Source organism: Manis pentadactyla, chromosome 13 (genome assembly GCF_030020395.1).
Source record: "Manis pentadactyla isolate mManPen7 chromosome 13, mManPen7.hap1, whole genome shotgun sequence".
NCBI classification, from domain to species: domain Eukaryota; kingdom Metazoa; phylum Chordata; class Mammalia; order Pholidota; family Manidae; genus Manis; species Manis pentadactyla.
In genome coordinates this window covers 15765555-15786658 of record NC_080031.1, presented here as the reverse complement: position 1 = coordinate 15786658, position 21104 = coordinate 15765555, and the positions used below count along the sequence as shown (strand labels likewise).

General features: G+C 43.3%; 1 long non-coding RNA gene across 1 annotated transcript; it reads right to left on the bottom strand.

Annotated features, from left to right (window-relative positions):
* Positions 1-5398: 5398 nt before the first annotated feature.
* LOC118934652 (uncharacterized) lies at positions 5399-20189 on the bottom strand. The gene is made up of 4 exons (XR_005033537.2): positions 20095-20189; positions 16767-16838; positions 16515-16627; positions 5399-6006 (listed from the first exon to the last, which is right to left on the bottom strand). It is a non-coding gene; the product is annotated as an uncharacterized LOC118934652 (long non-coding RNA).
* Positions 20190-21104: the final 915 nt, after the last annotated feature.

Here is a 21104-nt window from a genome sequence, read left to right as displayed (position 1 = left end):
GAAGTAACTTTGCAGGGGAGAAGCCTGAGAGATACCATCTTAATCTAGAGATCAAAATTAACATCATCAGTAATGGGACAAATTTAGTAGTGAAAGAGGGGAATGCAGCATCGCTTCTGGAATACTCCTAGCAAAGATGTATAACTTAATCCAATCATGGGAAGCGTCAGTAAACCAAAACTGAGAGACATTCTACAAAATAATGGACTTGTTATCTTCAAAACTGTCAAGACCATCAGGTCAAAGAAAGACTGAGCAACTACCTCCAATGGAAGGAGAGTAAGAGACATGGCTGATTTTAGACTAGATCCTGTCACTATAAAAGATTTAATTGGAACAGTAAGTAAAACTCAAATGGGGTCTGAGAGTTAAATGGTAGTAGTGTTTCCTGTTCATTTCCTGGCTTTGATGGTTATAATTTGGTTACATCTAAGAGTGTCCTTGTTTGTAGCAAATACACATTAAATTATTCAGAGTTGATGGTGCATCATGTCATCAACTTACTCTCAAATAGTCAAGGAGCAAAAGGTTCTTTTCACTATCCTTGCAACTTTTCTGCAAGTTTGAGAAAGAGAGATGGAAAAAAGAGAAAGAAAGAGAAAAGACAGAGAGACAGGCAAGCAGACCAGGGCTAGGATCACTTAGGCAAAGTTGACAGCACTGAAGTTCGTGGTGTAAACCATGCTGCTGAGTCCAGACACTGCCTGGGTCATCCTGCCCCGTCTCTGAGCTAATCCTAATTAAGGCTGGGATGCATATATTAAAAACAGAATTGTATAGTGGCATCTTGTTTCCCCCCTACTATTCCCTAAGTCACATGCTCAGCCCACAGCCTGCTTGACTAGAACCTGGAAACTCCATCCAGCTCTAGTTAGGCCCCCCACCCACCAGAGGTTGTGCTCTCCAGAACCTCCACCCCCTGGCAAAAGTTAGCAGCCACCTGACTCTAAGTATCTTAACCATCAGAAACTATATGCTGCCCCACCCAGTCCACCGTAGCTCCCCTGGGATGTCTGCAGGTCCAGATCTAGCTGGAGTATGTCACAGCTTCTCACCCTATCCTTCCCTGAGGTCCCAGCATCCTTCCCAGACAAGCCCCCTTTCCCAAGCTAAAATAGAAGGAATGAGTGATACCTCTGAAGCAGATCTTAGGGAATGTACACGGAGGAAGAAGAAGGCAAACAAGGAAAAGGTCAAGAGGGATGATCAGGGCAGTGGCGTTCTGTGCAAACCAAAGGAGAAGTTCCGGAGAGGGCAAGGGGCTCAGCAAAGTAAAGAAGTACAATGAGACTCTTTGGACTCGACCCTTGGGAGGCCACTGGTGAGCTCTGAGAGGGTATCTTCCACAGAAGGGCACAGATCAAACGATGAGAGATGTTGGGTGTCAGAGGTGAAGACAGTAAAGAAGTTTTCCAAGGAAAAGCAGAGGGGAGCTAGTTGTGTAAGATTTAAGACATCAAGGATTTGAGGGATATGAGGAACCCACACCATGCTTGGTGGGCTTACAGAAAAACTATGGACTGAAAATAAAACTATGTGTATGAGTGGGTAGGGATTTGGGCAGGGCCCAGAATCAGAAGGAGAGGCAAAAGATCTAATGTGGAAAGCGGAGACGATCTGGGACCCCAGGGATACTTAGGGGAGTGGAAAGAATAAGTAAAGACAGTGATTTTGAGACAGGAAGAGGTGTAGTGACCGCTAGTGAGAGTGGAAGACAGGGCACCACAGACCAGCTGACCTCCAAAAATTCAGTGTTAGGGTCTCTGTAGGGTGATCAGCACAAACGCTGAGATCAGCTCTTCCACTAAGCTGGGTGCAGGCCAAGGGAAGGCACGGTGCTTTGTCTACATTTACACCACCAGTGTGTGCACGTAGTCTCCGAGGATATAGCCAAAATGAGGTCACTGAAGAAGAAGAGAAGCCTAGCAGAGAAGATGACAATATAGAGAACATGGTCAAAAGGAACATAGTGACCCAAGAGAAAATATTCCCATGTGCCTGGGAAACATGGCCAAAGATATTTATTGAAGCATTACTTTTAATAGCATATTGGGAAACAATCAAATGCAGGCAGGCAGGGGGAGGGTAAAAAAAAAGTGTGGCATAGTCATAATGGAATACTATTCAGTAGCAAAAATAATTAAGCGATGGCATCAATTCAGATGCAGAAGGCACAAAAAGTCACCGTGTGATAGTATCCGTGTAATGTTCAAATGGACACAAAATTGTACAATATATCATTTTATTAAATAAGCTTTCACATGGTAATGAAAAGCAAGAGAACACTTAACATGAAATTCCCTTGTCAGAAGGGACCACCAATGAGATGGGCACAGGCAGGGAGTTGTTTCATCATTTCAGCCACATCCTATTTCTTAAATTGGGTGACAGGTCCAGGAGCATTTATCATATATCTTACATACATTATATTTTATTTTTGTGTGTGTGAAATATTTTATTTAAAAAAGGCACATGCATTTTAAAAAGTTCCTAAGGACCATCATACAGGTCTTTCTAAGGAATCTCGTGAGAACTATGAAGACGAGATTACCTACTCCCCATGGTTGGCCAGGGATCTAAAACTTCTGGTCTTCAAATTTCCAGCACTTCAAGTGTCCCTGCAAAATTTCAAGATGACTGGAAGACTGTCATTCTAACTGGCAGAATTTCAATCAGAATTCAGGGTTCTCCTTGCATCATCAGACAAATAGAGACAAAGAAGTGAACACTGTGAACTTTGAAAGAAAACAGTCTCTTGAGAAAAGAATCTGTCCCTTTGAGCAGTAACTTCAAAGTTACATGAGGAGGGAAAGAACCTGGCAGCCCCACCTCTGGGAGGAGAGGCCTGGAGAGACTGCAAAGGAGACCCTTCTTCAAGACTGTCCAGGTCCCTGTTGAGGTGAGGAAGGAGAAAGGGCTCCTGGACAAATCAGGGAACACCGATTTGCTGTCTTCAGAATCATGGAATGTTTAGCCTTGCAGGATGGGGCATCAGCTGATGCTGCTTAGGTTTCCAGCAGGCAGTACAAAGATTGGCTGGAATCCTACATGCTTGTTTTTCCAACTGAACTCACTCACACAAGACTGAAAGCCCTCCTCTCCCCCCAGTTCACTCTCCATCTCCAAGGCTGAACTTCATGCAAAGGGCGGGCCAACCAGATGCAAAGGAGGGCGGGGCTAGCATTCGAGAGATGATGAGCCCCAGCCATAGAGATCATGAGACCCGGCCACAGGGAGCCAGAACCTAACTGAGGCAGGTAGTGGGGGCAGTTTACCGCAAGTTCCCAAAAAGTCACCCCCTGAGCTGCTTGGTGCCTCCAGGCCCCATTCTTCACCTTTGCCCCCACCTCATCTTTTCATTGCCAAGAACATCCACTCCAGCAGCGAAGCGCCATCTGATAATATCACACAACACAAGGCCCCAGGCTGGGGCTGAAGTTCACTGAAGACACTGGACTATAAATAAATGATAAAACATGAGAGAAAGGTCAGGCTCCAGGAAAACACTCCTCATAAATCCCCTTGAAGCTGATTGCTCCATCTAGAAGCAGATTAAGTGTAAAATACTGATCTTGAATGGGGTCCAGCCTAAATTTATACAGCTTAAAGGCTTTCTGGAAGGGCTGTGTTCTTGGTAAGGAAGGAAGTGGATTAGGAAAAGCAGTGCTGATGAAGGGTCCTGGAAGGAGAGGGTGAGCCAATTTCTTCCACCAAGTGGGGTATTCCAGATCCACTGGAGAAGGGCATCCTTCCTGATATGGTGCAGGTGCTAGTTCTTAGGGTGCAGACAGTATAGTTGTTGGGGTGTTGTGGCACCACAGATCTGGTGCTGTGGTGGATTGTTTTCCTAGATAGTGTATTTTGTGAGATGATAGGGAGGAAAACTTTGGGTTGCAAAGTACAAAGCTGTTTAAAGTATGGAGGCAGAAGAACTATGCACGACTTTGACCATTTCACGGAACCACTCAGTCTCAGTTTATCTCATCCATGCAAGCAGGGATAACTCTAGGATCTATGTTAAAGGATGTTGTGCAGATTAAATGGGAGGATGCATGCGAAGTTTTTGGCATGAGGCCTAGACCATATGAACTGCTCCATAAATGTTAGTCGTCACCACCATGTTCATAATCACCGTCGTTATTCACTTGGGTGAATGAGACAGGCTGTAGGCTCTGGAGGTAGCTAGAGAAGGTAACGTGAGCCAGGAAAGGACCTGCTCATTTGATGGAACTCTGTAAGTTCACTGAGAGCTCATAGAGTTCCTAGAAACTAATATTAAGGAGGACTATGGGGTCTGAATGATGAGTGACAAATCAAAGTGATATCTTTCCTTGGGTAGCAGGACAAGATGGACTGACAGATGAACTGCAGAGAACACCATGTCACTGAGAGATGAGCCATTCATTCTCCCATCCAGTAAATATTCACTAGCACCCACCTACTCTGTGCCACACTGTGTTCTTGGGAACAGGGCTATAGTGCCAAGCAAGCAAACAAAGCCCTTGTCTCCATGAGCTTTCTGAGAAAGATGCAGGAGCTAAGAGGCAGGCAGAGGCCTGAAAGATGCCTGCAGCCAAGGGTGGAGTGTGGCTATCATGGGCTAGGTGGGCATCTGTTAGAGCTCTGTGCTGTTTCTATGAAAGTCCTTTGGAAGGGAAATCGGGAGTCGTATGGAAGGAAAAGTAAACAAAGACTTTGGAGCCAGTCAGCACAGGGTTTGAGTCTTGGTTTAGCTCTGCTGTGTGCATGAGATCTATGAGCAGCAGGTTTCTTGATTAAAAAAAAAAAATACGGCAATAACTTCCTTCCAGAGTGCTGCAAGGATTAAAAATGACACCTATCAAGCACTTAGTTTTATGGCTAATATATAGTATGTATTCAATAAAGTAAAGCCACTTTTCTACTTTGGCAGTTTGTATTTTTGGTCATTATTTCCTCACTTACATCTTTTAGTTTTTAGTAATGTTTCTTTGAAAACATCAGCCTGTCTCGATGGAGGAACAGGAAGGCACAGACCCCTGCCCAGGCTTTGGGGGTACAGGGAGTCATGCGCCATAAGTGTCTGAGAGTTAGTGTGTGCTGGGCGTGAGGTCCTAGGCAGAGGCCCTGGAGGGAAATATCAGCCTCAGAGGAAGTTGTATTTTGGTGAGGAAAGGTGTCCTTTAAGGTCCCAGGAATGATGTTGGGCAAAACAGATGGTCAGAGGCACAGCTGGGACCATGATAACTAAAGTGCCCATGGGTATGGCCTTCAGAGGCTTGCACCCGATGTCCCATTATCCTCCTGCTCAGCTCAAGGGGGACTGTTTTGTTCCCTATTATGCTGCAGAACTGGGGGCAAACAATCACCTTTACTATTGTTGTTACTGTTTAGTACTTTGCTGTCCACATCAGCTTTTTTATTTAATTGTGATAAAATGCATATAAAATTTACCATCTTAACCACTTGAATACACAGTTCAGTGATATTAACTATGCTCACATTGTTGTGCAATTATTGCCTCTTCTGAGCCTCAAAGTCCCATGACTGGTGGAAGCTGGGCCCCAGTATCTGCATTCTTGCTGAACCCCAGCCCCAAGTCCTCATTTCTAGGCCCTGGGACTGCTCTGGTTCTGTTCCCCAAATTCGTGGGGTGTTACTCGCTGCAAACGGACCATGGGTTTGGGCACAGGGTTAAAGCTGAGGACTGCTATACTCCTCACCTTTCATCTGGTATACAGTTTCTGTGAAATTTAACATTTTTCACCTGCTTCTGACACACATTTACCAGGATATGACTCAAGTCGAGCTCCACTTGGCTGACATCTGCTTTTCCAACCCTGCCTGACTCGGCAGGGAAGCTAGTATCTGGCAAAGGGAACGTTGTCGGATTGCTGTTCCTGGCAAAGGAAAGCAGGGTCTGCTGCCTCACATCGCAAGGGACGAGGCAAGGTTCCCGGTTCTTCTCCCAGAGCCTCTGCTAACGCTCTGTGGGGTTTTTCAGGAAGTCACTTTGTGCTCCACTATCTGTCAAGAATAAGAATAACAAAATCAGTTTCTGTATACAGTTCCTCAGGGGTGATTCATGCAACCTCAAATACTTGCAGGCCCTCTAGATTCAAAACCTTCGAGAAAGGCTAACTCTATTTTAGGAAACTGATGTGATTTTTAATTATGACAATAATTCATACAGATTTAGTGCCTGATAGGTGCCAGCCACTGTGCTAGGAAGGCAGGTCCTTAGGTGGCCCAAAAGATGGTCCCCAGACCAGGCTTTATCCCCCAAGATGAGACATGGTGGGATCTCTGATACTCTTTCCAGACACTGTCTCTATTAAGTTCCTAAAGGGCCAGTTAGCCAGGGATGCTCACAGAACGAAAGGACCCCGTGATATTGCCTGGACTTGACCTGAGCAACCTGGACTAGCCCACATGCCGTGCTCCAGAAATCCTTCTGTCACTCTTACTTAAGGCCACGGTCTACAGAAAATACTAGGCAACCTCCCACGTGCCCTCTTCTCAAGTGTCAAGCCCTGGTGTGGGCCTCAGCCTGCCCACTCCAACGGCAGAAGGGGGAATGAGGACAGAGAGAAGCAGGGATGGAAAGAGAGCCACTGACGGGAGAAAGCCACCCATGTCTCCTGTGCCCTGTGTTTTCCCTCTGACCTCAGTGGCCTACTGAGGTGGCCCTCAGGGCTCTGTGCTCCCCCACATGTGAAGGAGTGCCTCCTCCTCCCTGGGTTGGGAGCTGGTGCCCATCCATGTTTTGAGTTTGTGATTTAACAAATCTCCTAAATCTCTGACCATGGGACTCCTACAGAATTATAGGAAGAAGTCAGGGTCTCCCCACTTAAAGGAAATTTCACAAAGGGGGCCTCAGGGACACATCTCTGTGGTGCTTTGCCCTATACTTCCCCAGTAGTGTGCTGTGTTGTCAGCTAAGAACACTGAAGATGTTTCTTCTGACTGCAACACCACTGCCTTCAGTTCAGGCATGAGAATTTATCAAGGTCAGAAAGTGTACACTAAGCGGTCATAGGTCATCTATGTCAGATAACATGACATAAGCTCAGAGAGGACGTATCTTGTCTTTCTCCCCCTCACATCACCAAATGGAAATGCCGCCACTGGATTGCACTCATTCCTGTATGTGGACATTCTTTCACTGACGTCTTTGACAAATTCTTCCCTGATCTTCACACCTAATTTAAGCACCCACTTGTCATCCTGCTAAACAGCTAGTGAAGCAGTTGCCTTCTTCCTGTGACCGCAGTCCTTTTGCCTTGGTCAAGGGTCCACACAGCTTCATTCACCAAGTAACCAAGTCAACCCCATGACAGCAGAGCCCATAGGCCTTCACCTATCTAATGAGTCACCCACACAGACAGCACAAGTGGTCACAGCTCAGAGGACGTCTCTCACTGCTAAAGAGGATGTCCCACTTACTACCTTATTATTGGATCATAGAGGAAATGAATCTGAATAGCAGAAATAGTAAGAAAAACTTAAAGATTTAATTTCCTGAAAGTTTAACATAAGGTTAAGGCTTCCAAACAAAAAACTAACAGATTCTCAGGATACAGAACACAAAACACAGAAGCCACCTCCTCTACGCCTCTGACTCTCCATAGAGTCACTGGCCCACACTTGCGATATGCCTTGATTCACTTACAGACATCAACCTTCAAGAGAGATGTTAGAACACAAAGGAATCATTGAAAAAACAAGACGTGGTCTCAATGAAGAAAGTGAATAATGTCTTGGGGGAATAATGGGGCAAAAGCCATAAAGAAGATCTTAAAGACTTGTTACAGGACTGAGAGCAGAAATGAGTCTAATGGGTAGATACTACACTTCTGCCCTATAATAAAAAATGTTTCTAACAGAATTGTCTGCAATTGAACAGCCTGTTCCATGTCTCTGGGGTGTTTATAAACAGCCACTGAATAACCACATGACATAACACTGTAAAGGCAATCCTTATGATAGGAGGTAGGTCTAACTAAACGAGATCTAAGCTCTATATTAACTCATAGATTTTCTCCCCATCTTATGGATAAATGAAGGGAGAGCCTGTTCCACAACCTGTAAAGCAGTTCCTAGAGCAGGAAGCAACATTTTCAACATGGTGGGTCTAGGAAAACAAAGCTCCTTGGGATCAGTAGTTGGGATGGAGGAGATTGAGAGGGAGAAGACTAGCATGGAGCTACTAAGAGGGGAGGAAAGAAGACCCACTGGAGAAAGGAAATCACAAGCACGCAGATGGAATGTGGTTCCCAAGACTCTGAGGGAGTTTTGATGGCCTGGAGAGGAACTTTATGAGGAAAGTTTCTCCAATAAAATGAGAAGACAAACTTCATGAAGGAATATACTGCTCACAAACCAAAGGCTGGGAACCTAACTATGGAGAGCAGGGATCAACCTCAGCATCCCTCAGGCCTGCTATCCCAGGTCACTGGACACTTGTTGGCTAGTTTTGCCTCTGCAGCACAGAATGATCACTCTGAAATATCCTTGAGCAACTCTTCTTCTTCCCTTACCTTCTCTGTTTATTTTCTCTATGCACTGCAAACGAATGAGAACCAAGGAGCACACCATCCAAGAAAACCAAGAATCTGACAGCCGCCACCACTGCTTGCCATCAGCTAAGCGTAGCACAGGGTCCATGTCCTGTGCCTGAGATTTGCATGACGCATCCCAATGGCACTGGGGATACACTGGGAGCAAAACCAAACCAGGTTAGAAAGAGGAGGTGACAGGAGCATGTGGAGGCAGCCCAGGCAAAGCGGTGAGAAGAGGAGCCATCTTAGTTACTGTTCGCCAACCCTACCCACCCCACCTACCCCACCTCCTTTGCATTGTAAGACTCAAGTTTCCCTTGGCCTTTCCTCTCTTCCCTCATCAAAATCTGATCCTGGAGAAATAACTTGATTATTCACTCATTTATTCAACAAATACACAATGAGCACCTACTGGACAGTGCCTGTTATGTACCAGGTATTGCAGTAGGTAAATAGCAATCATTTGCAGCTTCTCATAGGAGTGGTTGCATTTCAAGTCTTTCAAAACTTGTTCCCATACCATATAATTTATCCTTTTAAAGTATACAGTTCAGCAGTTGTTTATATAGTCAAAAAAATTGTACGACCATAACCACTATCTAATTCTAGAATTTGTTCATCACCCCAGAAAGAAACCCCCTACCCATTAGCAGCCATTCTCCAGTCTCCCCTTCCACCAGCTCTTAACAATGACCAATTAACTTTTTGTCTCTATAGATTTCCCTATTCTAGACATTTCATGTAAATGGAATCATATGTGACTTTTGTGTCTTGCTTCTTTCACTTAGCATAATGTGTTCAAAGTTATCATGTTGTAGCATATATTGGTAGCTTGGTCCTTTTTATGGCTGAGTAATATTTCATTGTATGGATATACGATGTTTCATTTACCTATTCAGCAAGTTTTGAACATTTGGGTTGTTCCCCTTTTCAGCTATTATGAATAATGCTGGTATAAACATTATTGTAACCATTTTTGTGTGTACATGTTTTTAGTTCTCTTGGTTATATATCCTGGAGTAGAATTGCTGGATTATATGGTAACTCAATGTTTAGCTTTTTGAGGGACTGACAAACTGTTTTCCCAAGTGGCTATACCAGTTTAGATTCCCAAGAGAAAGATATAAGCATTCCAGTGTTTCCCATCCTCACCAACACTTGTGATTGCCCATTATTTATATATATCCATCCTAGTGGGTGTGAAATGCTATCTCATTGTGCTTTTGAATTCCATTTCCCTAATAAGTAGTGATATTATTCATCTTTTCCTCTGCTTATTGGCCACTTACATACCTTCTTTAGAGAAATTGTATTCAAATCCTTTCCCACTTTTTAATCAGGATAATTATCTTTTTATTATTGAGGGTTTTTTTTTTTATTATTCTGGCTACTAGATCCTTATGATATATGATTTATAAATATATTCTCCCATTCTGTGTGTCTTTCACTTTCTCGATTGTGGCTTTTGGAGCACAATAGTTTTTTATTTTGATGAAGTCTAATTTATTTATTCTTTTCTTTGGTTGTTTGTGCTTTGGGTGTCACACGTAGGAACCATTGTCTAATCCAAATCATGAAGATCTGTGGCTACATTTTCTCTTAGAGTTTTATGGTTTTAGTTCTCACCTGTAGGTCTATGATCCAGTTTCAGTTAATTTTTGTATATGATGTGAGATAGGAGTCCAGATTCATTATTTTGTATGTGGATATCCAGTTGCACCATTTGTTAAAAAGACTATTCATTCCCCATTGAATTGTCCTGGTCCACTTGTTGAAATCAATGGACCATAAAGGGAAGGGGTTACTTCTGGACTCTCAGTTCTATTCCTTTGATCTGTTTCTCCTTATGCCACATCCACACAGTCTTCATCACCATAACTTTGTAGTAAGTTTAGAAATTGAGAAAGCGTGACTACTCCAACTTTGTTCTTCTATTTCAAGATTTTCTGGGCTACTCTGCATTCCTTGAATCTACATATGAATTCTAAGAACAACTTGCCAATTTAAAAGAAAAAAAAGCAGCTGAGATAGTGATAGGGATTGCATTGAATCTGTAGACCAATCCACAAATCAAGATGTCTTTCCATTTATTTAGGTGTTGTTTGATTTCTTTCCATAATGTCTTGTAGTTTTCAATATACAAGTCACACTTCTTTTGTTAAATTGATTTTCTTTGGTGCTTTCGTAAATGGATTTTTTAAATTTTATTTTTGCATCATTCATTCCTAGAATATAAAAATATAATAGACTTCTGTATTTTGAGCTTATATCCTGCAATCTTGCTGAATTCATTTATGAGCTCTAAAAGTTTTTTGTGCATGTTTTAGGATTATCTATATACAAAATCATGTCACCTGCAGATAGAGATACTTTTACTTTTTTCTTTCCAGTATAGACATCTTTTCAAGTCTTATTTCTTATTGGGCAGTGGAACATTTTATCCCTCCATCAACTAATTTCAGGCACCAAGAACATACGCCCCATGAGGGCAAGAATTTGTTTTGTTCCCTGCCATAGACCTAGCATTTAGACTTATTCCCAGTACTCACTGAATAAATGAAACCAGAAGAAGGTGGGACAGTTTAGTCCAGGGCTTTCCCCACACCCTGAAATCACACCAGCAGGCTGTGGCTTCTTCTATCCCTTATGTGTGTGGGTGTCTTCATGTATATGTGAGATATTATATATATATGTTAAGTGATAAGTGAAATATATATATATATATACATAGATTCATTTACCACTTATACCTACCCAGGGCCTGCCAATTACTTAGCACTCATAAATATTTGTTTAATGGGTGAATGAATAAATAAGGTAAGGCTTGATATATGGTCGTGTACACATCTGGTATAGGAAACACCATCTGTCGAACAGCTTCTTATGCCATCAATTCCATCTTAGGGTACGGCAAATAATGTCCCCTAAGATCACAGTGAGAGTAAAACTCTGTCACTGCAACTCCAACAATACTACAGCGGTTGTTAAATGGTTTTGCCCCACAAAATGACACTATTATGCAATTCCTCTTATTTGTATCATTTCAACAGCAATTCGAAGAGTTGGCTGGGGCAAGGCAAGGGGTGGCAAACCAACCAGGCTGGCAGCGGTAGCCCCATCTCCTGGCCCTGCTGTGTGGCTTCTTTTTCTTTGACTCTCGCCCAGGAAATAGTTTAGGTACATCTGGAAACGCAGTGAAAATATTTGGCATGGACACCATGTGAAAGTTAAGGAGGCCCCAGCAGCTCTAGGGCACAGAGGGTGGGGAGTGGAGGGTGCTCGCCTACATTCCCCTCGCTCTGGCTCACTCTCTCTTCTTTTAAAGAGACCGTCATTGTTCCCGTTGCCCCACCCCCACCATCCCAGGCTGTGTGCTACAGACTGAAACCTATACTCACCAAATCTGCATTTAATTCTATTTTACTGAGGCAATTATTAAATAAATAATTGCATTCCTATTGGAACCATATTTTAAGATCTTAATGACCACGAAGGAGATTTATAGCTGTTACAGACTTGCTAATCCTCAATAAATATGTTTTCAATCAGGTTAACATTTCATATACAGTAACTGTCCTTTTAATTATGGGAGGGATTTTTGTAGCCTTGATGGAAAGTGCTGCAGTTGACTTGTTTTCCCTGGGGCTCTTTAAGTTACATTCAAGTTTGGAGATTAAAATGGGAATTTTCCACCCTTCAAAAATCCAGACCCAGGAATAAGACTGAGTATAACAGCCACACGAAAGAGCAGGCAGCCTATAGTCATGGAAGAGCCTGGACTAGGAATCAGCAAATCAGGATCTAAGTTGGCTTCTACTGCTAGTTAGCTCTGTGGCTCTGGCCAAGTCACTTAACCTTTCTTAGCCACAGTTTCCTCGCTGTCGAATGGGGATAATCGTACCTAGCCTGGTCACACATTTTTGTGGTAGGGAATTTGATATGAGTATATAAGAAAATGCTGTAAAAGTCATGCAGTGCTACCACATGGAGTCTGGAGAACCCAGGCTCAACTCTGTACTCGTTAACTGACCCACCTTGGACACATCTTCTGACCCTCTGACCCTCAGTTTCTTCATTTGTACAATGTAAACAATAACAGTAGTGGGAGTAGAAGTAATGCCTGTTTTTCAAGGATTTGTCGAGTTTGGTGAGATGATATAAATGAGCCTTCACACAAGATCTAGCACATAGTAAGGACCAAAACCATGATACTATTCATTCATCAGGAATGAACATACTTTCCTACGATGAAATCCAAGATGTTTAGGAAACCTGAGAATCACAGAGGCATCCTGTTTTCTGACAGAGAGAAACAGGCCTGCTACGGTAGAACTACCACCATCACCTACATGTTCCTGAACCCCAGGGCCCATTCCTCTGCTGTTATGCCCTCTCCACCACTTCTTGATTAGAGGCCCTTTAATAAGTTCCAACTACAATTTTACCTTGGCAGCTTGGCTGGGAGAGATGCAATTACACTAAGGAATACAGAAGGATGCTGCATTTGAGAGGTGATTGCAGTTCTTCCAGAAGGAGGGCAGTGGGCAGTTGGAGATTTGGATCAGCAGAAAATTCCTAGTAGTCAGTGTCACACCAAGGAAGAAAGAGGCAACCTGGAATAATTTCCATTCCTAAACATGTAGCTCTTCACCGTCGGCTCTGGAGACAGGGATGCCCATTGATGGACAAAACCTGGAATCATGTCACTCTATACCTTTCCAGAGTCTTCCAACCTCACAGCAGACATAGAGACAAACCACTCACCAAGCTGCCCAGACTGAGCAAGAAGGCATAAGAGCACGTGCACAGAAACACAGACCCAACAGAAGGCCAGGGAGCCAAGGAGGGAATAGCCAGAGCACACGCAGGCGCTCCAGACATCATTGCACTCTCAGCTCTCCAGACTGGACTGGGCCCCTGCCCGTGGCCGGCCTGCCCCACCACACCCCCAGCACACACACGCACACACACACACACACACACACTCACACTCACACACGCATTCCTCCAGGGACAAGCAGAAGAGAGATTAGCTACACAAACCAGGCAGGCTTGTAAAACAGCTAAGAATTAAATACTCAAGAATGTTTTGGCCACATTGCTGACCCATTTTCCACCCTGCAAAGCCCAGGGAAGGAGAGGGAGGTAGAAAGAAAAATAAAGAACCAGGGGAAAACAAAACCAAATTATTAAGTTCTTTTTGTTAAATAAATAAACTGCATCTGACAGGCCCTCCCCTGGAGTCCTGGAGTGCCATCAGCCCTGGGAAACGACTTGAGAGAAAAAACACAACAAAGACTCCTGGGTCTTGACCAGCCAGAGCGAGAGAGGCCATTTAGTTCATTCCTTCACTCAAGTCAGACTGAAATAAGAATTGGAATCTCAACAGAGGAAGGGGAGATGAGCAGCCTGTTGCTATCCATTCGAGTTTGGAACCGGGAATCGGCACATTTCATGCTGGCTTATAACCCTGGCACCTCTGCTTCTAATGTAATGACACCCAGGTCTAAATGTCAAGACCCCAAATCTAGTCGCCTGCTGTCCCTCTCCTCCCAACTGTATTCAACTCAAACACAGCACCTTGCCCTTCAGTCTCCACTCGTAGCCACTCATCCTTCCGCATTCCTTAATCTAGTGCCTTCCCTTCATCATTAATGATCATCCATCAAAACAAAAAAATTTCTGGCATCCCCCTCTCTTCCTTGTTTCTCATCCTCCAGATCCATTTGATCACCAATTGCTATCGATTCTACTTTGACATATCTTCCAAATCAGGTCCACCTTCTGCAAATCTGTGATCACCAGATTAATTCAGGATACATCAGGATTTATTTTAAGAATCAATCCTCTTAGTATCTCCTATCAGCCTTTCATACACCATGTCATCTGCCACAGTATCATAGATGTTATTGTCGTAAAGAAAAACACTATATCAGGTCATTTCCTGATTAAACACCTCCACCAACTCAACGCTGCCTTAACGGGGCACCCCTAGCTCTTCTCAATCTGACCCCCAACCTTCCTCTGTGGCCAAAACTCTTACCCCTCTTTGCCAACAACCCTGAAGCCACAACGCACTGTATCTCTGCCAAGCCTCCCACCCGCTTCCATGACTCCTGGTTTGGTTTGTTCTCCCCTGCCTGGAAGGTCCTTGCTTCACTATCCATCAAGACCCAGTTCTGAAGACATCTCTCTGCACCCTCTCCCCAGGACAAAGCTAACCCCTTCTTCCCCACATTGCTCATACCACTATTTTAGCACTCACTGTGGGGTGTAATTATCTATTTCTAAATTTGTTCCACTAGAATGTGAACTACTCAAGTCTGCTCCTCGTGTTTTATTCATATTAGCTTCAGCATGTGGCACTTCTTAAATGTTTCACTAAATGAACAAAAGGGCAAACTAATGATGAATCAGCAAGTCAGCAATGTCGACTGGGTAAAGGACCACTCTCTGTGGGGCTGTTTCCTCATCTGTGCAATGAAGGGCTTGAGTGAATAAACTTCAAAAATCCCTCCTAGCGCTGACATTATATGATTTTATGAGTTTTTGATGAGGCGTATTGGATGACTGGAAATTTCTGTGTGAGAACTGAAGCAGAGAGTTAAAAATATGTAAAGCAGTCAGGAGCCTTCTGTAAACACAGAGGTACAGGGGTACTCAGAGCAAGACAGGTTTATGCAGAGGTAAGCCAGATGTTTTAATTAAGAACACAGCAATGTACAGTATCCAAACATTATATTAGAACTTGCAATCTGATATGCCTGCAGAAATCCAGCCCCAGTCCTTCAGAGGAAAAATGATGGACAGGCCAGGAAGAAACAGAAATGGCCTAACAGCAGGTGGGAAGGTGGGCAGTGGGACCGGTGCGATGAGCAGCTGTGGCATTTCTTCAACACAAAAGCTTTCCTTCCCATCCTTAAGCACTGCCGACGTTTTGACCATCTGGCTGGACAAGCCTACTTATTGCCATCTTGTTTGACCCAGTGCCTGACAAATAGAAGACACTCAGCAAAGGTTTTTCCCAATTCATAACTGAGTGTTTTAAAAGCTAAGTGGAACTTATAAAGGTGAACTGTCCTCAAGAACTCCCAGTTTGTGAAGGGATCTAATCACTGAAGTAACTACTAAGAAAAGTATTCACAGGAATATACCAAACCGTAGTGCTGTTGGTTTTTTGGTTTTAGTTTTGGGATTTTGTGGGGGAAGCTTTCCTATGCACCTTTTTCCTCACCCCAAAGACTCAGCAAGTGCCTTGTGGACAAAAAATTAAGTTCTTTCCTCCCTCCAAAACAGCCACCACAGAGTCTTATGCGTAAACAGCAAGTACAGATTTGTTGATTGATTTCCTTTATAAAGCCAGAATACTTAAAAGAGAAAAATTGCAGAAACAGTGAATGGGGAAAATGTGTCTTAGGAGAGGCTTCATCTAAACTGGGAGAACTTAGGAGATTGGGAAAGACTAAAACTGCAAGGAAAAGAATGGAAGAAAGAAACGGATAGGAAAGAGGCAAATAAAAGAATGTGGCTCCAAAGAGCAAGAAAGAAAGAGAAGTTGGGGAGGACGAATAATAGTTTCAGATAAACACTGGGGTCTAGTTAAGAATGGAAACAATTAGTGTCAGTGGTGTCAGGTCACAGTACTAGACACATCATGCATTTCATTTCAGACAGAGTTGTTTTTCTACGTGTGGAAGACGGTAATGGGAACCAAAGCAATTTTGTCAGAAAAATATTCTTTTAGTCACTAACTACAAGGAGAAACCTTCAGAGGAAACAAGCCCAATCATTTCCTTCTTTTAAAAATGTAAAAGCTGGATTTTATTTATAAAAAGAGCTCTTTGCTAATGAGACTGAAACAAGTAATTTGGTTCCTATGGTTTGATGCCAAAACGTTGTCAAGAAGGGAGGGAAAGAATGAGAGAAAGAAGGTGAAAAAGAGAGAGGAGGAAGGCAAGGAAAGGAAATGTCTACCTTCCAATTTGGCTGCAAGATCCAGTAGCCTTGTCTTCTTCTTCTCCTCATTTCCTTTCCAAAGCTCTGCTTCTTAGTAAGCACTCAGGGAAGATACTGCCCAACTTATCACACTGAAATTTATGAAAACCAGAATTATGTAAAGTATAAAACCTAAAGGAAGAATCTCAAAATCCTAACTATGAGTTCATGGCCTTCCTTTAATTATCCTGACATTGAGGAAAACAATATGCTTTTTTTAAATGAGATTACCTTGTCATATGTCTTGACAGGTCTGGCATTAGAGAAAGCACCATATCATCAGCATGGATTAATGCTCTCTTCCTGTGAAGCATATGACATGTTTTTCTTTAGATAGAAAACAATACTATCCTATCTTCACTACTTGTCTGGGACATGAAGAGAAGTGTTCTTATAAGGATGAAAAGGGAGGCAAATAAGAGGCACCAAGGTTTTCCTTTTGCCAAAACTTGATTGACAGGAAGACTGATTAAAGTGAACACCAAAGGTAGACTAGAGCAGAAGAAGGAAGTCAGAAAAACATCAGTTACATATGGAAGAAGGAAGGGAGCACCCCAATCACTGTGCTCCAGTAATGGTGGAAGCACACCCTGCCTGAGAATGGATACTTATTGTATATATGTTGGAAGTGTGGATGGGTGAATGGGGAGATGGGTGAACAGGTGGGTGGATGGATGGGTGAATGGATGAGTGGGTGTGTGGATGGATGGATGCATGGATGGATGAGTGGATGGATTGATGAGTGGATGGGTGGAGGGATGGAGGGATGGATGCATGAGTGGATAAGTGGATGGGTGGATATGAGGAATGGAAAGGTTGATGAATGGACGATCTGTGGAGAACACATACATCTATGCCCTAAATGGGTCACCTCCTAAATCACTGCCCAGCCTACTGGCCATAGGGAGAAATGCTAAAGTAATTATTTCAAATGACTGCTTACTCTGTGATACAAGGAGGAGTAAGACTTCAATTACCTATAGATGTTTATTTTTTATTGGGCATGTCTATATACATATATATATATGTGTGTACATATATATACATATATATGTTCATAAAAATGTTTATTACCTCAGACAGTAACCCCACTTGAAAGAATTTATCCTAAAATTTTTTCAAAAAAGTAATTTGCATAAAGATCATTTTGAAACATAATCTATAAATTTAACAATTATAGCAACCTACAAATATTAAATAAAATTATTTTACTTTGAAAGACTATTATCCGTAAAAGAACAACAAAAATTATGAAACAACATGGAAGGATGTTTATAGTAGGGGGAAATTCAACATTAAATATATATATACAAGGAGCATGCATAAATTTTGTAATCAAACAAAATATAAATAATAATTACAGTTTTATGTGTAACTGCCATTACAATTACATAGAGGAATATTTGCATTTCAAGAGGGTGAAAAGAATCACTCAAAAATGACAACAGTAAGTATGTTAAGATGGTTAGAATTCCAGATGATATTTTTTTAATTAAAAAATTATTTTTAAATTACCTTGAGGTACTTCATTTCCTTTAAGCACAATAATATTTTCAAATAAAAATAAGGAAAAACATTTTTAAATGATTATCAGTGTTGCCCCAACCAGGCTGTCAGCATTTTGTATTAAGTCAGTGAGCTATGGGAAAGGACCTAACATAGAGGAGGAAAAAGGAACAACTCAGAGAAGAGGACAATTTCAATGGAAGAGAAGCAGAAATATATATGAATATCTCTGAGAATAAATGACTCCCATCCTCCTCCTCCCCAAATGCTCTCACCTAATCCTCATTCCTGCTTTCTCCATGACCTTTTCCTATCAATTACCCAGACCACATGGCAGCCCTTCCAAACAAGTTTCAACATTTTGCTCTCACATCCACGATTAATTCCCACAGCCTCTAACACTTCAGCCTAAAATTATACTGAGCGTATTAGTTTTCTCTTGCTGTGTAACAAATTACCATGAACCTAGGCATTTAAAACAACACACTTTGTCTCACAGTCTCGATGTCAGGAGTTTGGGCACAGTTTAGGGTCTCACCAAGCAGCTGTGAAGGCACCATGCAGGCTGCATGCTCATCTGGAGCCTAAACTAGGGAAGAATCTAATTCCAAGCTCATTTTAGTTGTTGGCAGAGATTGCTTCCTGGCACACTCAAGACTGAAGACCTCCACTGTCACTGGCTGTCAATCAAAGGCTTCCTTAAGGTCCTAGAGGACACCATCAATCACCTGCCATGTGGCCCTCTCCATAGGCAGTGTTTGCTTCGTTAAGACCAGCAGTAGAGTATCTCCCTCTTCTCAGCCTCCTAAGTCTCCTTATCATAACCACAACTTCACTTAGACCTCTACCACCTCAAGCCTCTTCTGTCTTTGTTTTGGCTTCACTGACAAATTTCCAAAGGAAGCCACTCCCTCCCACTCAAAAATCCCCAAGCTTCTCCCTTCAGTTCCTCGCTCTCACCAAGTTCCGCTTATCCCAGGATCCTCCCTTCTGCCCCCTCCCATTCCCCGACTCTCCGCCCCTCCTTCACCTGATTAACTCCTTTCCGTCCGCTTCAGTGGGGACTTCCGGTTCCCCAGACTAAGATGTCATCACGTAATTTAATAGCCTCTCTGTAATAATGGGTTTAATGCCTTTTTCCTCTATGGTTTGCAAGCTGTATAAAAGAAAGAAGTGTCTCTGCCTTGTTTATTCCTTCCCATATCCCTAGTGTTTACTTAGTTCAGTGCCTGGAGCAGAGTAGGTACCCAGTGGATGTATGGTGAATGGATTAATTAGGGAATAGATTGTAGACAACATCGCAGAGCCCTCAGCTTATCCCTCAGTGCTGAGAGGCTACCGTCCTACCGGATCTTCTCAGCGTCTTCCTAATGGTAAAGTCTGTCTCTTCCCACTCACCCTCCTTTACTTGTCAGCAGCCCCTAGCATACTGAGCACCCCTTGACTCCCCTCCTTTGGCTTTGGAGCTCTGAACTCTCCTAATCCCCTTCCTCACTTCCTAAAGGCTCCTTTTGTGTTGCCTTTCGAAGACTGTCTTCCTCTTCTAGAATTTCTGCTTCACCTCCATCCAGAGAAAGCCAAAACTTGTACCCTGACCCAGAGCTTCTCTTTCTAACCCATCTCCATTTGTGACTGGCAGCGGGGTCTTTTCACTTCAGTGATTCACCACCCCTCAAACTCAACTTGTCAGAAAGTCTCCTCTCCTTCCCTTCTTGGATCCTCCTCCCTGACATCAAAATCATCCAGGTCCAAACCCTCAGAGTCACCTTCGGCTACTCCTGGTCTCTCCCTGGCTTGTCTCCTGCAGCCAATCCCTCCTCTAACCCCCACTCTGCTTATTCCTTCTCAAATGCCCTCCCATATGGCCGCCTAACTGACCCCCACCTCCAGAACCTAAGGACCACCTATTCGTTATCTTCCTAGATCACAGTTCTGGTCATGTCCATCTAGCACATGATAATCCGTAGTGACCACCATTTGCTTAAAATCAAACTCCTCACATGGCATTACCTGACTCCCACAATCTGGCTCCTAGGTACCTCTGTCATCTTACCTGTGTCCTCACCCTTGTTCTTGTCTGGTCTAAGCAGGAGAGTCACAGCTCCCACAGTGCTCTGGGTCTTTGTTCATCAGGTTATTCCCTGCTTGGAATGCCCTTCCTCTGACCCCTGCTGAAAAACAAATCTAAAAGAACAAATTCAAACACCTGCCTACCTCTCAAAGGCCAACTCAAATCTGACTTCCTCCATGAAGACTGCAGGTCCAAAATCTGCAATTTCCTCTGCACTGCAGCCACAGCCCTGTGCTGCTCTTAGAGTACCTTAAACGGGTTTTATAGCAACTCTTTGGGCATGTGTAATCCCCACCCCTAGACTATGTGCCCCTTGGAGGCCCTGGTCATCGTCACCTAGCTTTGTCTCCCAAGCTGAGCAGGGCCCCTGGCCCATAACCAATTTGCTATAAAAAGTTCCAAGGACCATGGATGGTCCTGGTGGAGCCTCCCTTTGCTGAGGTTCTTGAGAGCTGCAACCTTGAGTTTGGCATGATTTGGGCTTGCCTTCACCAGGACTCTTTACCTCCAAACTACAAACAGGAAAGCCATGGGGAGGAAAAGCTGTGGTTAATAGAAAAGCAATCTCTGAGCCCAAACCACCAGCTGCCTTGTTAAAATTCACAAGCAGCAAAGTGAAACATGTGGCTTAGGAGTCGGGTTTCTTATTGTTATTGTTCTACACACACACACACTGAGCAATACACAGGATGACTTTCCCAGGAATAAGCTGGCTTGAGTGAGTGGCTGATGGACAAATGGAAGGTGAGAGGCAGGAGAGGAGAGTGTGGAGCACACAGCCAGCGGATGTTCTTTAAACTCCAAAAGAGCAGAATGGGGAGTGGTTAGAGTGTGACCATGCCAGGGGTGTCAAAGCCTCACAGCCAGGGCCATGCAGAGTGAGTGCACACCTTCAAGAAATCACGTTGGATCTTCCCCTTTCTCTCCTTGATACGTGTTCTAATCCCAACCAAGTGTGTAGCACAGGCATTAAAATGGGGGCTGTGGACTGA